Source organism: Acomys minous (genome assembly GCF_964271855.1).
Source record: "Acomys minous genome assembly, chromosome: 10".
NCBI classification, from domain to species: domain Eukaryota; kingdom Metazoa; phylum Chordata; class Mammalia; order Rodentia; family Muridae; genus Acomys; species Acomys minous.
In genome coordinates, this window is record NC_140491.1 from 69,621,337 (window position 1) to 69,635,618 (window position 14,282).

General features: G+C 69.5%; 1 protein-coding gene across 4 annotated transcripts in view; it reads left to right on the forward strand.

The window, feature by feature from the left end:
* LAMC3 (laminin subunit gamma 3) overlaps window positions 1-14,282 on the forward strand; it is a 75,774-nt gene that overhangs the window by 47,074 nt on the left and 14,418 nt on the right. The window lies entirely within an intron of this gene.

Sequence of the window (14,282 nt, forward strand, 5' to 3'; positions counted from 1 at the left end):
TTAAGTCACACAGCCTAGTATTCAGCCCAGAGAGATGGCACCAGATGAGGGTGGAGGGTTCTAGAATGGTGGTTTAACGTAGACCAGCCTGCCAACCTATAGAAGACCCGGTTTACGGTATTATGCTAGAGAACTTTTCTTGGGGATGATTTCAGGCTAGTGCCCAAAGTGTCCAGACCCTTCCTTCCCACAGGGCCATTTGATGTTGGTGTTCTAGCTGGCCACAGGGCAGGTGGCAAACTTAGAAGAGAGCAAGATGACACCACCCAGGGACCTCTAGCCTGTTGGCCTGACTCAGAACCCCACAATGGTGGTCAAGGGTTCCCCAGAGGGCCCCCAGATTCCCTACAAACCCAGGAGACAAGTTATCTTGAGGAGAAAAGGAGTGACCAAGGATTGGGCCCAGGGCCTGGAACCTACCCAGGCCAGCTTTGCTGTGGCCTCTGACCTGACCCACACCCCCCCATCTAAGGTGAGGAAGCCAGGAAGGGAGGCAGTCTCCTTAGCACCTCTGGAGCCCAGTCCTATGAGGGTCAGACCCCCCCCCTGCCGATGCTCCCCTGCCTACAGCCCTCACAGCCCCTCCCCTGCCCCTCCACACAGTCCCTACAGCCCTCACAACCCCTCCCCTGCCCCTCCACACAGTCCCCACGGCCCTCACAGCCCCTCCCCTGCCCCTCCACCCAGTCCCCACAGCCCTCACAGCCCCTCCCCTGCCCCTCCCACACAGTCCCTACAGCCCTCACAGCCCCTCCCCTGCCCCTCTACCCAGTCCCTACAGCCCTCACAGCCCCTCCCCTGCCCCTCCCACCCAGTCCCCACAGCCCTCACAGCCCCTCCCTGCCCCTCCCACCCAGTCCCCACAGCCCTCACAGCCCCTCCCCTGCCCCTCCCACCCAGTCCCCACAGCCCTCACAGCCCCTCCCCTGCCCCTCCCACCCAGTCCCTACAGCCCTCACAGCCCCTCCCCTGCCCCTCCACACAGTCCCCACAGCCCTCATAGCCCTCCCTGCCCCTCCCACCCAGTCCCCACAGCCCTCACAGCCCCTCCCCTGCCCCTCCCACACAGTCCCTACAGCCCTCACAGCCCCTCCCCTGCCCCTCCCACACAGTCCCTACAGCCCTCACAGCCCCTCCCCTGCCCCTCCCACCCAGTCCCCACAGCCCTCACAGCCCCTCCCCTGCCCCTCCCACCCAGTCCCTACAGCCCTCACAGCCCCTCCCCTGCCCCTCCCACCCAGTCCCCACAGCCCTCACAGCCCCTCCCCTGCCCCTCTACCCAGTCCCCACAGCCCTCACAGCCCCTCCCCTGCCCCTCCCACCCAGTCCCCACAGCCCTCACAGCCCCTCCCCTGCCCCTCCCACCCAGTCCCTACAGCCCTCACAGCCCCTCCCCTGCCCCTCCCACCCAGTCCCCACAGCCCTCACAGCCCCTCCCCTGCCCCTCCCACCCAGTCCCACAGCCCTCACAGCCCCTCCCCTGCCCCTCCCACCCAGTGCCCACAGCCCTCACAGCCCTCCCTGCCCCTCCCACCCAGTCCCCACAGCCCTCACAGCCCCTCCCCTGCCCCTCCCACCCAGTCCCTACAGCCCTCACAGCCCCTCCCCTGCCCCTCCCACCCAGTCCCACAGCCCTCACAGCCCCTCCCCTGCCCCTCCCACCCAGTGCCCACAGCCCTCACAGCCCTCCCTGCCCCTCCCACCCAGTCCCCACAGCCCTCACAGCCCCTCCCCTGCCCCTCCCACCCAGTCCCTACAGCCCTCACAGCCCCTCCCCTGCCCCTCCCACCCAGTCCCTACAGCCCTTACAGCCCCTCCCCTGCCCCTCCCACCCAGTCCCTACAGCCCTCACAGCCCCTCCCCTGCCCCTCCCACCCAGTCCCTACAGCCCTCACAGCCCCTCCCCTGCCCCTCCCACCCAGTCCCTACAGCCCTCACAGCCCCTCCCCTGCCCCTCTACCCAGTCCCCACAGCCCTCACAGCCCCTCCCCTGCCCCTCCCACCCAGTCCCTACAGCCCTTACAGCCCCTCCCCTGCCCCTCCCACCCAGTCCCTACAGCCCTCACAGCCCCTCCCCTGCCCCTCCCACCCAGTCCCTACAGCCCTCACAGCCCCTCCCCTGCCCCTCTACCCAGTCCCCACAGCCCTCACAGCCCTTCCCTGCCCCTCCCACCCAGTCCCTACAGCCCTCACAGCCCCTCCCCTGCCCCTCTACCCAATCCCTACAGCCCTCACAGCCCTCCCTGTCCCTCCCACCCAGTCCCCACAGCCCTCACAGCCCTTCCCTGCCCCTCCCACCCAGTCCCCACAGCCCTCACAGCCCTTCCCTGCCCCTCCCACCCAGTCCCTACAGCCCTCACAGCCCCTCCCCTGCCCCTCCACACAGTCCCTACAGCCCTCACAGCCCCTCCCCTGCCCCTCCCACACAGTCCCTACAGCCCTCACAGCCCCTCCCCTGCCCCTCCCACACAGTCCCCACAGCCCTCACAGCCCCTCCCCTCCCCTCCCCCTCCCACCCAGTCCCTACAGCCCTCACAGCCCCTCCCCTGCCCCTCCACACAGTCCCTACAGCCCTCACAGCCCCTCCCCTGCCCCTCCCACCCAGTCCCTACAGCCCTCACAGCCTCTCCCCTGCCCCTCCCACCCAGTCCCTACAGCCCTCACAGCCCCTCCCCTCCCCCTCCCACCCAGTCCCTACAGCCCTCACAGCCCCTCCCCTGCCCCTCCACACAGTCCCTACAGCCCTCACAGCCCCTCCCCTGCCCCTCCACACAGTCCCCACAGCCCTCACAGCCCTCCCTGCCCCTCCCACCCAGTCCCCACAGCCCTCACAGCCCCTCCCCTGCCCCTCCCACACAGTCCCTACAGCCCTCACAGCCCCTCCCCTGCCCCTCCACACAGTCCCTACAGCCCTCACAGCCCCTCCCCTGCCCCTCCACACAGTCCCCACAGCCCTCACAGCCCTCCCTGCCCCTCCCACACAGTCCCTACAGCCCTCACAGCCCCTCCCCTGCCCCTCCACACAGTCCCTACAGCCCTCACAGCCCCTCCCCTGCCCCTCCACACAGTCCCCACAGCCCTCACAGCCCTCCCTGCCCCTCCCACCCAGTCCCCACAGCCCTCACAGCCCCTCCCCTGCCCCTCCCACACAGTCCCTACAGCCCTCACAGCCCTCCCTTGCCCCTCTACCCAGTCCCTACAGCCCTCACAGCCCCTCCCCTGCCCCTCTACCCAGTCCCCACAGCCCTGACAGCCCCTCCCCTGCCCCTCCCACACAGTCCCTACAGCCCTCACGGCCCTCACCTGCCCCTCTACCCAGTCCCTACAGCCCTCACAGCCCCTCCCTGCCCCTCCCACACAGTCCCTACAGCCCTCACAGCCCCTCCCCTGCCCCTCCCACACAGTCCCCACAGCCCTCACAGCCCCTCCCCTGCCCCTCCCACACAGTCCCTACAGCCCTCACAGCCCCTCCCCTGCCCCTCCCACACAGTCCCTACAGCCCTCACAGCCCCTCCCCTGCCCCTCCCACCCAGTCCCTACAGCCCTCACGGCCCTCCCTTGCTCCTCTACCCAGTCCCCACAGCCCTCACAGCCCTCCCTGCCCCTCCCACCCAGTCCCTACAGCCCTCACAGCCCCTCCCCTGCCCCTCCCACCCAGTCCCTACAGCCCTCACAGCCCCTCCCCTGCCCCTCCCACCCAGTCCCTACAGCCCTCACAGCCCTCCCTGCCCCTCCCACCCAGTCCCCACAGCCCTCACAGCCCCTCCCCTGCCCCTCCCACACAGTCCCTACAGCCCTCACAGCCCCTCCCCTGCCCCTCCCACACAGTCCCTACAGCCCTCACAGCCCCTCCCCTGCCCCTCCCACCCAGTCCCCACAGCCCTCACAGCCCCTCCCCTGCCCCTCCCACCCAGTCCCTACAGCCCTCACAGCCCCTCCCCTGCCCCTCCCACCCAGTCCCCACAGCCCTCACAGCCCCTCCCCTGCCCCTCTACCCAGTCCCCACAGCCCTCACAGCCCCTCCCCTGCCCCTCCCACCCAGTCCCCACAGCCCTCACAGCCCCTCCCCTGCCCCTCCCACCCAGTCCCTACAGCCCTCACAGCCCCTCCCCTGCCCCTCCCACCCAGTCCCCACAGCCCTCACAGCCCCTCCCCTGCCCCTCCCACCCAGTCCCACAGCCCTCACAGCCCCTCCCTTGCCCCTCCCACCCAGTGCCCACAGCCCTCACAGCCCTCCCTGCCCCTCCCACCCAGTCCCCACACAGCCCTCACAGCCCCTCCCCTGCCCCTCCCACCCAGTCCCTACAGCCCTCACAGCCCCTCCCCTGCCCCTCCCACCCAGTCCCCACAGCCCTCACAGCCCCTCCCCTGCCCCTCTACCCAGTCCCCACAGCCCTCACAGCCCCTCCCCTGCCCCTCCCACCCAGTCCCCACAGCCCTCACAGCCCCTCCCCTGCCCCTCCCACCCAGTCCCTACAGCCCTCACAGCCCCTCCCCTGCCCCTCCCACCCAGTCCCCACAGCCCTCACAGCCCCTCCCCTGCCCCTCCCACCCAGTCCCACAGCCCTCACAGCCCCTCCCCTGCCCCTCCCACCCAGTGCCCACAGCCCTCACAGCCCTCCCTGCCCCTCCCACCCAGTCCCCACAGCCCTCACAGCCCCTCCCCTGCCCCTCCCACCCAGTCCCTACAGCCCTCACAGCCCCTCCCCTGCCCCTCCCACCCAGTCCCTACAGCCCTTACAGCCCCTCCCCTGCCCCTCCCACCCAGTCCCTACAGCCCTCACAGCCCCTCCCCTGCCCCTCCCACCCAGTCCCTACAGCCCTCACAGCCCCTCCCCTGCCCCTCTACCCAGTCCCCACAGCCCTCACAGCCCTTCCCTGCCCCTCCCACCCAGTCCCTACAGCCCTCACAGCCCCTCCCCTGCCCCTCTACCCAATCCCTACAGCCCTCACAGCCCTCCCTGTCCCTCCCACCCAGTCCCCACAGCCCTCACAGCCCTTCCCTGCCCCTCCCACCCAGTCCCCACAGCCCTCACAGCCCTTCCCTGCCCCTCCCACCCAGTCCCTACAGCCCTCACAGCCCCTCCCCTGCCCCTCCACACAGTCCCTACAGCCCTCACAGCCCCTCCCCTGCCCCTCCCACACAGTCCCTACAGCCCTCACAGCCCCTCCCCTGCCCCTCCCACACAGTCCCCACAGCCCTCACAGCCCCTCCCCTCCCCTCCCCCTCCCACCCAGTCCCTACAGCCCTCACAGCCCCTCCCCTGCCCCTCCACACAGTCCCTACAGCCCTCACAGCCCCTCCCCTGCCCCTCCCACCCAGTCCCTACAGCCCTCACAGCCTCTCCCCTGCCCCTCCCACACAGTCCCCACAGCCCTCACAGCCCCTCCCCTCCCCCTCCCACCCAGTCCCTACAGCCCTCACAGCCCCTCCCCTGCCCCTCCCACTCAGTCCCTACAGCCCTCACAGCCCCTCCCCTGCCCCTCCCACCCAGTCCCCACAGCCCTCACAGCCCCTCCCCTGCCCCTCCCACCCAGTCCCCACAGCCCTTACAGCCCCTCCCCTGCCCCTCCCACCCAGTCCCTACAGCCCTCACAGCCCCTCCCCTGCCCCTCCCACCCAGTCCCTACAGCCCTCACAGCCCCTCCCCTGCCCCTCTACCCAGTCCCCACAGCCCTCACAGCCCCTCCCCTGCCCCTCCCACCCAGTCCCCACAGCCCTCACAGCCCCTCCCCTGCCCCTCCCACCCAGTCCCCACAGCCCTCACAGCCCCTCCCCTGCCCCTCCCACCCAGTCCCCACAGCCCTCACAGCCCCTCCCCTGCCCCTCCCACCCAGTCCCACAGCCCTCACAGCCCCTCCCCTGCCCCTCCCACCCAGTGGCCACAGCCCTCACAGCCCTCCCTGCCCCTCCCACCCAGTCCCCACAGCCCTCACAGCCCCTCCCCTGCCCCTCCCACCCAGTCCCTACAGCCCTCACAGCCCCTCCCCTGCCCCTCCCACCCAGTCCCTACAGCCCTTACAGCCCCTCCCCTGCCCCTCCCACCCAGTCCCTACAGCCCTCACAGCCCCTCCCCTGCCCCTCCCACCCAGTCCCTACAGCCCTCACAGCCCCTCCCCTGCCCCTCCCACCCAGTCCCCACAGCCCTCACAGCCCCTCCCCTGCCCCTCCCACCCAGTCCCTACAGCCCTCACAGCCCCTCCCCTGCCCCTCCACACAGTCCCCACAGCCCTCACAGCCCTCCCTGCCCCTCCCACCCAGTCCCCACAGCCCTCACAGCCCCTCCCCTGCCCCTCCCACCCAGTCCCCACAGCCCTCACAGCCCCTCCCCTGCCCCTCCCACACAGTCCCTACAGCCCTCACAGCCCCTCCCCTGCCCCTCCCACCCAGTCCCCACAGCCCTCACAGCCCCTCCCCTGCCCCTCCCACCCAGTCCCTACAGCCCTCACAGCCCCTCCCCTGCCCCTCCCACCCAGTCCCCACAGCCCTCACAGCCCCTCCCCTGCCCCTCTACCCAGTCCCCACAGCCCTCACAGCCCCTCCCCTGCCCCTCCCACCCAGTGCCCACAGCCCTCACAGCCCTCCCTGCCCCTCCCACCCAGTCCCCACAGCCCTCACAGCCCCTCCCCTGCCCCTCCCACCCAGTCCCTACAGCCCTCACAGCCCCTCCCCTGCCCCTCCCACCCAGTCCCTACAGCCCTTACAGCCCCTCCCCTGCCCCTCCCACCCAGTCCCTACAGCCCTCACAGCCCCTCCCCTGCCCCTCCCACACAGTCCCCACAGCCCTCACAGCCCCTCCCCTGCCCCTCCCACACAGTCCCTACAGCCCTCACAGCCCCTCCCCTGCCCCTCCCACCCAGTCCCCACAGCCCTCACAGCCCCTCCCCTGCCCCTCCCACCCAGTCCCTACAGCCCTCACAGCCCCTCCCCTGCCCCTCCCACCCAGTCCCCACAGCCCTCACAGCCCCTCCCCTGCCCCTCTACCCAGTCCCCACAGCCCTCACAGCCCCTCCCCTGCCCCTCCCACCCAGTCCCCACAGCCCTCACAGCCCCTCCCCTGCCCCTCCCACCCAGTCCCTACAGCCCTCACAGCCCCTCCCCTGCCCCTCCCACCCAGTCCCCACAGCCCTCACAGCCCCTCCCCTGCCCCTCCCACCCAGTCCCACAGCCCTCACAGCCCCTCCCCTGCCCCTCCCACCCAGTGCCCACAGCCCTCACAGCCCTCCCTGCCCCTCCCACCCAGTCCCCACAGCCCTCACAGCCCCTCCCCTGCCCCTCCCACCCAGTCCCTACAGCCCTCACAGCCCCTCCCCTGCCCCTCCCACCCAGTCCCTACAGCCCTTACAGCCCCTCCCCTGCCCCTCCCACCCAGTCCCTACAGCCCTCACAGCCCCTCCCCTGCCCCTCCCACCCAGTCCCTACAGCCCTCACAGCCCCTCCCCTGCCCCTCTACCCAGTCCCCACAGCCCTCACAGCCCTTCCCTGCCCCTCCCACCCAGTCCCTACAGCCCTCACAGCCCCTCCCCTGCCCCTCTACCCAATCCCTACAGCCCTCACAGCCCTCCCTGTCCCTCCCACCCAGTCCCCACAGCCCTCACAGCCCTTCCCTGCCCCTCCCACCCAGTCCCCACAGCCCTCACAGCCCTTCCCTGCCCCTCCCACCCAGTCCCTACAGCCCTCACAGCCCCTCCCCTGCCCCTCCACACAGTCCCTACAGCCCTCACAGCCCCTCCCCTGCCCCTCCCACACAGTCCCTACAGCCCTCACAGCCCCTCCCCTGCCCCTCCCACACAGTCCCCACAGCCCTCACAGCCCCTCCCCTCCCCTCCCCCTCCCACCCAGTCCCTACAGCCCTCACAGCCCCTCCCCTGCCCCTCCACACAGTCCCTACAGCCCTCACAGCCCCTCCCCTGCCCCTCCCACCCAGTCCCTACAGCCCTCACAGCCTCTCCCCTGCCCCTCCCACACAGTCCCCACAGCCCTCACAGCCCCTCCCCTCCCCCTCCCACCCAGTCCCTACAGCCCTCACAGCCCCTCCCCTGCCCCTCCCACTCAGTCCCTACAGCCCTCACAGCCCCTCCCCTGCCCCTCCCACCCAGTCCCCACAGCCCTCACAGCCCCTCCCCTGCCCCTCCCACCCAGTCCCCACAGCCCTTACAGCCCCTCCCCTGCCCCTCCCACCCAGTCCCTACAGCCCTCACAGCCCCTCCCCTGCCCCTCCCACCCAGTCCCTACAGCCCTCACAGCCCCTCCCCTGCCCCTCTACCCAGTCCCCACAGCCCTCACAGCCCCTCCCCTGCCCCTCCCACCCAGTCCCCACAGCCCTCACAGCCCCTCCCCTGCCCCTCCCACCCAGTCCCCACAGCCCTCACAGCCCCTCCCCTGCCCCTCCCACCCAGTCCCCACAGCCCTCACAGCCCCTCCCCTGCCCCTCCCACCCAGTCCCACAGCCCTCACAGCCCCTCCCCTGCCCCTCCCACCCAGTGGCCACAGCCCTCACAGCCCTCCCTGCCCCTCCCACCCAGTCCCCACAGCCCTCACAGCCCCTCCCCTGCCCCTCCCACCCAGTCCCTACAGCCCTCACAGCCCCTCCCCTGCCCCTCCCACCCAGTCCCTACAGCCCTTACAGCCCCTCCCCTGCCCCTCCCACCCAGTCCCTACAGCCCTCACAGCCCCTCCCCTGCCCCTCCCACCCAGTCCCTACAGCCCTCACAGCCCCTCCCCTGCCCCTCCCACCCAGTCCCCACAGCCCTCACAGCCCCTCCCCTGCCCCTCCCACCCAGTCCCTACAGCCCTCACAGCCCCTCCCCTGCCCCTCCACACAGTCCCCACAGCCCTCACAGCCCTCCCTGCCCCTCCCACCCAGTCCCCACAGCCCTCACAGCCCCTCCCCTGCCCCTCCCACACAGTCCCCACAGCCCTCACAGCCCCTCCCCTGCCCCTCCCACACAGTCCCTACAGCCCTCACAGCCCCTCCCCTGCCCCTCCCACCCAGTCCCCACAGCCCTCACAGCCCCTCCCCTGCCCCTCCCACCCAGTCCCTACAGCCCTCACAGCCCCTCCCCTGCCCCTCCCACCCAGTCCCCACAGCCCTCACAGCCCCTCCCCTGCCCCTCTACCCAGTCCCCACAGCCCTCACAGCCCCTCCCCTGCCCCTCCCACCCAGTGCCCACAGCCCTCACAGCCCTCCCTGCCCCTCCCACCCAGTCCCCACAGCCCTCACAGCCCCTCCCCTGCCCCTCCCACCCAGTCCCTACAGCCCTCACAGCCCCTCCCCTGCCCCTCCCACCCAGTCCCTACAGCCCTTACAGCCCCTCCCCTGCCCCTCCCACCCAGTCCCTACAGCCCTCACAGCCCCTCCCCTGCCCCTCCCACACAGTCCCCACAGCCCTCACAGCCCCTCCCCTGCCCCTCCCACACAGTCCCTACAGCCCTCACAGCCCCTCCCCTGCCCCTCCCACCCAGTCCCCACAGCCCTCACAGCCCCTCCCCTGCCCCTCCCACCCAGTCCCTACAGCCCTCACAGCCCCTCCCCTGCCCCTCCCACCCAGTCCCCACAGCCCTCACAGCCCCTCCCCTGCCCCTCTACCCAGTCCCCACAGCCCTCACAGCCCCTCCCCTGCCCCTCCCACCCAGTCCCCACAGCCCTCACAGCCCCTCCCCTGCCCCTCCCACCCAGTCCCTACAGCCCTCACAGCCCCTCCCCTGCCCCTCCCACCCAGTCCCCACAGCCCTCACAGCCCCTCCCCTGCCCCTCCCACCCAGTCCCACAGCCCTCACAGCCCCTCCCCTGCCCCTCCCACCCAGTGCCCACAGCCCTCACAGCCCTCCCTGCCCCTCCCACCCAGTCCCCACAGCCCTCACAGCCCCTCCCCTGCCCCTCCCACCCAGTCCCTACAGCCCTCACAGCCCCTCCCCTGCCCCTCCCACCCAGTCCCTACAGCCCTTACAGCCCCTCCCCTGCCCCTCCCACCCAGTCCCTACAGCCCTCACAGCCCCTCCCCTGCCCCTCCCACCCAGTCCCTACAGCCCTCACAGCCCCTCCCCTGCCCCTCTACCCAGTCCCCACAGCCCTCACAGCCCTTCCCTGCCCCTCCCACCCAGTCCCTACAGCCCTCACAGCCCCTCCCCTGCCCCTCTACCCAATCCCTACAGCCCTCACAGCCCTCCCTGTCCCTCCCACCCAGTCCCCACAGCCCTCACAGCCCTTCCCTGCCCCTCCCACCCAGTCCCCACAGCCCTCACAGCCCTTCCCTGCCCCTCCCACCCAGTCCCTACAGCCCTCACAGCCCCTCCCCTGCCCCTCCACACAGTCCCTACAGCCCTCACAGCCCCTCCCCTGCCCCTCCCACACAGTCCCTACAGCCCTCACAGCCCCTCCCCTGCCCCTCCCACACAGTCCCCACAGCCCTCACAGCCCCTCCCCTCCCCTCCCCCTCCCACCCAGTCCCTACAGCCCTCACAGCCCCTCCCCTGCCCCTCCACACAGTCCCTACAGCCCTCACAGCCCCTCCCCTGCCCCTCCCACCCAGTCCCTACAGCCCTCACAGCCTCTCCCCTGCCCCTCCCACACAGTCCCCACAGCCCTCACAGCCCCTCCCCTCCCCCTCCCACCCAGTCCCTACAGCCCTCACAGCCCCTCCCCTGCCCCTCCCACTCAGTCCCTACAGCCCTCACAGCCCCTCCCCTGCCCCTCCACACAGTCCCTACAGCCCTCACAGCCCCTCCCCTGCCCCTCCACACAGTCCCCACAGCCCTCACAGCCCTCCCTGCCCCTCCCACCCAGTCCCCACAGCCCTCACAGCCCCTCCCCTGCCCCTCCCACACAGTCCCTACAGCCCTCACAGCCCCTCCCCTGCCCCTCCTCACAGTCCCTACAGCCCTCACAGCCCCTCCCCTGCCCCTCCACACAGTCCCCACAGCCCTCACAGCCCTCCCTGCCCCTCCCACACAGTCCCTACAGCCCTCACAGCCCCTCCCCTGCCCCTCCACACAGTCCCTACAGCCCTCACAGCCCCTCCCCTGCCCCTCCACACAGTCCCCACAGCCCTCACAGCCCTCCCTGCCCCTCCCACCCAGTCCCCACAGCCCTCACAGCCCCTCCCCTGCCCCTCCCACACAGTCCCTACAGCCCTCACAGCCCTCCCTTGCCCCTCTACCCAGTCCCTACAGCCCTCACAGCCCCTCCCCTGCCCCTCTACCCAGTCCCCACAGCCCTGACAGCCCCTCCCCTGCCCCTCCCACACAGTCCCTACAGCCCTCACGGCCCTCACCTGCCCCTCTACCCAGTCCCTACAGCCCTCACAGCCCCTCCCTGCCCCTCCCACACAGTCCCTACAGCCCTCACAGCCCCTCCCCTGCCCCTCCCACACAGTCCCCACAGCCCTCACAGCCCCTCCCCTGCCCCTCCCACACAGTCCCTACAGCCCTCACAGCCCCTCCCCTGCCCCTCCCACACAGTCCCTACAGCCCTCACAGCCCCTCCCCTGCCCCTCCGACACAGTCCCTACAGCCCTCACGGCCCTCACCTGCCCCTCTACCCAGTCCCCACAGCCCTCACAGCCCTCCCTGCCCCTCCCACCCAGTCCCTACAGCCCTCACGGCCCTCCCTTGCTCCTCTACCCAGTCCCCACAGCCCTCACAGCCCTCCCTGCCCCTCCCACCCAGTCCCTACAGCCCTCACAGCCCCTCCCCTGCCCCTCCCACCCAGTCCCTACAGCCCTCACAGCCCCTCCCCTGCCCCTCCCACCCAGTCCCTACAGCCCTCACAGCCCCTCCCCTGCCCCTCCCACCCAGTCCCTACAGCCCTCACAGCCCCTCCCCTGCCCCTCTACCCAGTCCCCACAGCCCTCACAGCCCTTCCCTGCCCCTCCCACCCAGTCCCTACAGCCCTCACAGCCCCTCCCCTGCCCCTCTACCCAGTCCCTACAGCCCTCACAGCCCTCCCTGTCCCTCCCACCCAGTCCCCACAGCCCTCACAGCCCTTCCCTGCCCCTCCCACCCAGTCCCTACAGCCCTCACAGCCCCTCCCCTGCCCCTCCCACCCAGTCCCTACAGCCCTCATAGCCCCTCCCCTGCCCCTCCCACCCAGTCCCTACAGCCCTCACAGCCCCTCCCCTGCCCCTCCCACCCAGTCCCTACAGCCCTCACAGCCCCTTCCCTGCCCCTCCCACCCAGTCCCTACAGCCCTCACAGCCCCTCCCCTGCCCCTCTACCCAGTCCCTACAGCCCTCACAGCCCTCCCTGTCCCTCCCACCCAGTCCCCACAGCCCTCACAGCCCTCCCTGTCCCTCCCACCCAGTCCCCACAGCCCTCACAGCCCTTCCCTGCCCCTCCCACCCAGTCCCTACAGCCCTCACAGCCCCTCCCCTGCCCCTCCCACCCAGTCCCTACAGCCCTCACAGCCCCTCCCCTGCCCCTCCCACACAGTCCCCACAGCCCTCACAGCCCCTTCCCTGCCCCTCCCACCCAGTCCCCACAGCCCTCACAGCCCCTCCCTGCCCCTCCCACCCAGTCCCCACAGCCCTCACAGCCCCTCCCTGCCCCTCCCACCCAGTCCCCACAGCCCTCACAGCCCTTCCCTGCCCCTCCCACCCAGTCCCTACAGCCCTCACAGCCCCTCCCCTGCCCCTCTACCCAATCCCTACAGCCCTCACAGCCCTCCCTGTCCCTCCCACCCAGTCCCACAGCCCTCACAGCCCCTCCCCTGCCCCTCCCACCCAGTGCCCACAGCCCTCACAGCCCTCCCTGCCCCTCCCACCCAGTCCCCACAGCCCTCACAGCCCCTCCCCTGCCCCTCCCACCCAGTCCCTACAGCCCTCACAGCCCCTCCCCTGCCCCTCCCACCCAGTCCCTACAGCCCTTACAGCCCCTCCCCTGCCCCTCCCACCCAGTCCCTACAGCCCTCACAGCCCCTCCCCTGCCCCTCCCACCCAGTCCCTACAGCCCTCACAGCCCCTCCCCTGCCCCTCTACCCAGTCCCCACAGCCCTCACAGCCCCTCCCCTGCCCCTCCCACACAGTCCCCACAGCCCTCACAGCCCCTCCCTGCCCCTCCCACACAGTCCCTACAGCCCTCACAGCCCCTCCCCTGCCCCTCCCACCCAGTCCCCACAGCCCTCACAGCCCCTCCCCTGCCCCTCCCACCCAGTCCCTACAGCCCTCACAGCCCCTCCCCTGCCCCTCCCACCCAGTCCCTACAGCCCTCACAGCCCCTCCCTGCCCCTCCCACCCAGTCCCCACAGCCCTCACAGCCCCTCCCCTGCCCCTCCCACCCAGTCCCTACAGCCCTCACAGCCCCTCCCCTGCCCCTCCCACACAGTCCCTACAGCCCTCACAGCCCCTCCCTGCCCCTCCCACACAGTCCCTACAGCCCTCACAGCCCCTCCCCTGCCCCTCCCACCCAGTCCCTACAGCCCTCACAGCCCCTCCCCTGCCCCTCCCACCCAGTCCCCACAGCCCTCACAGCCACCCCTCCCCAGCCTCAGTAACAAGACTTAGGTTTCCCTGGGCTCTTCAATAAACCCCTGTTGTTTATTTGTAGCAAATCATAAAATAACCTCCTTTTTTTTCTTAGCCTCAAACATTTTATTGGTTGTTGCTAAGTGTCCACTTTGGAACTTCCAGCATCAGCAAGCTAAATAAACATTTATGCCCGCCAAGAGGACGCAGCGGAGCGTAAAGCTTGCTTAAGTGTCCCACCACCTAGGCCTGTGTCTCCCTCCCTGACAAGGATTTCTATTCGAACTGTTAACTTTAGAGTTTGGACATAAAAATATACTCCCACCTCAAGGGACAGTTTACCCTGTTCAAGTGCCATTTGGCACACTGGCCCTACTGGGCACCCGGTCTCTAGTTCTGGACAGTCTTGTTCCTCCCCCATGTATACACTTTTAGACAGTGCTTCCCCTTCCCCTCCATGGCCCTCTGCGGCCTCTGCTGCGAGCACGCGGGCCATGGCCCACTTGTGCAGGTCAGAAGACAACCAGGTTTTCTCTCTTTCTGCCATCGGGGCCTGAGGGCCTTGGCAGTCAACACCTTTACCCTCTGAGGCATCTCACAGGCCAGAGTCATGTGCTCTTTAACCTAGGCACTCGAAGTAACCAAGTTCCCTTTTATTCTTATTATATGTTTATTTAATTTTTGTGTCTGGGCATGGGTGGGGTGTAGGCTCAATTTTCTTAACCAATATATTTTATTAACAACGTAGTGACCAAGCATACGTCACTTGTAACCCGACTAACCAAAACAATAGGAAATGAGGATTAATGGACACAATAACA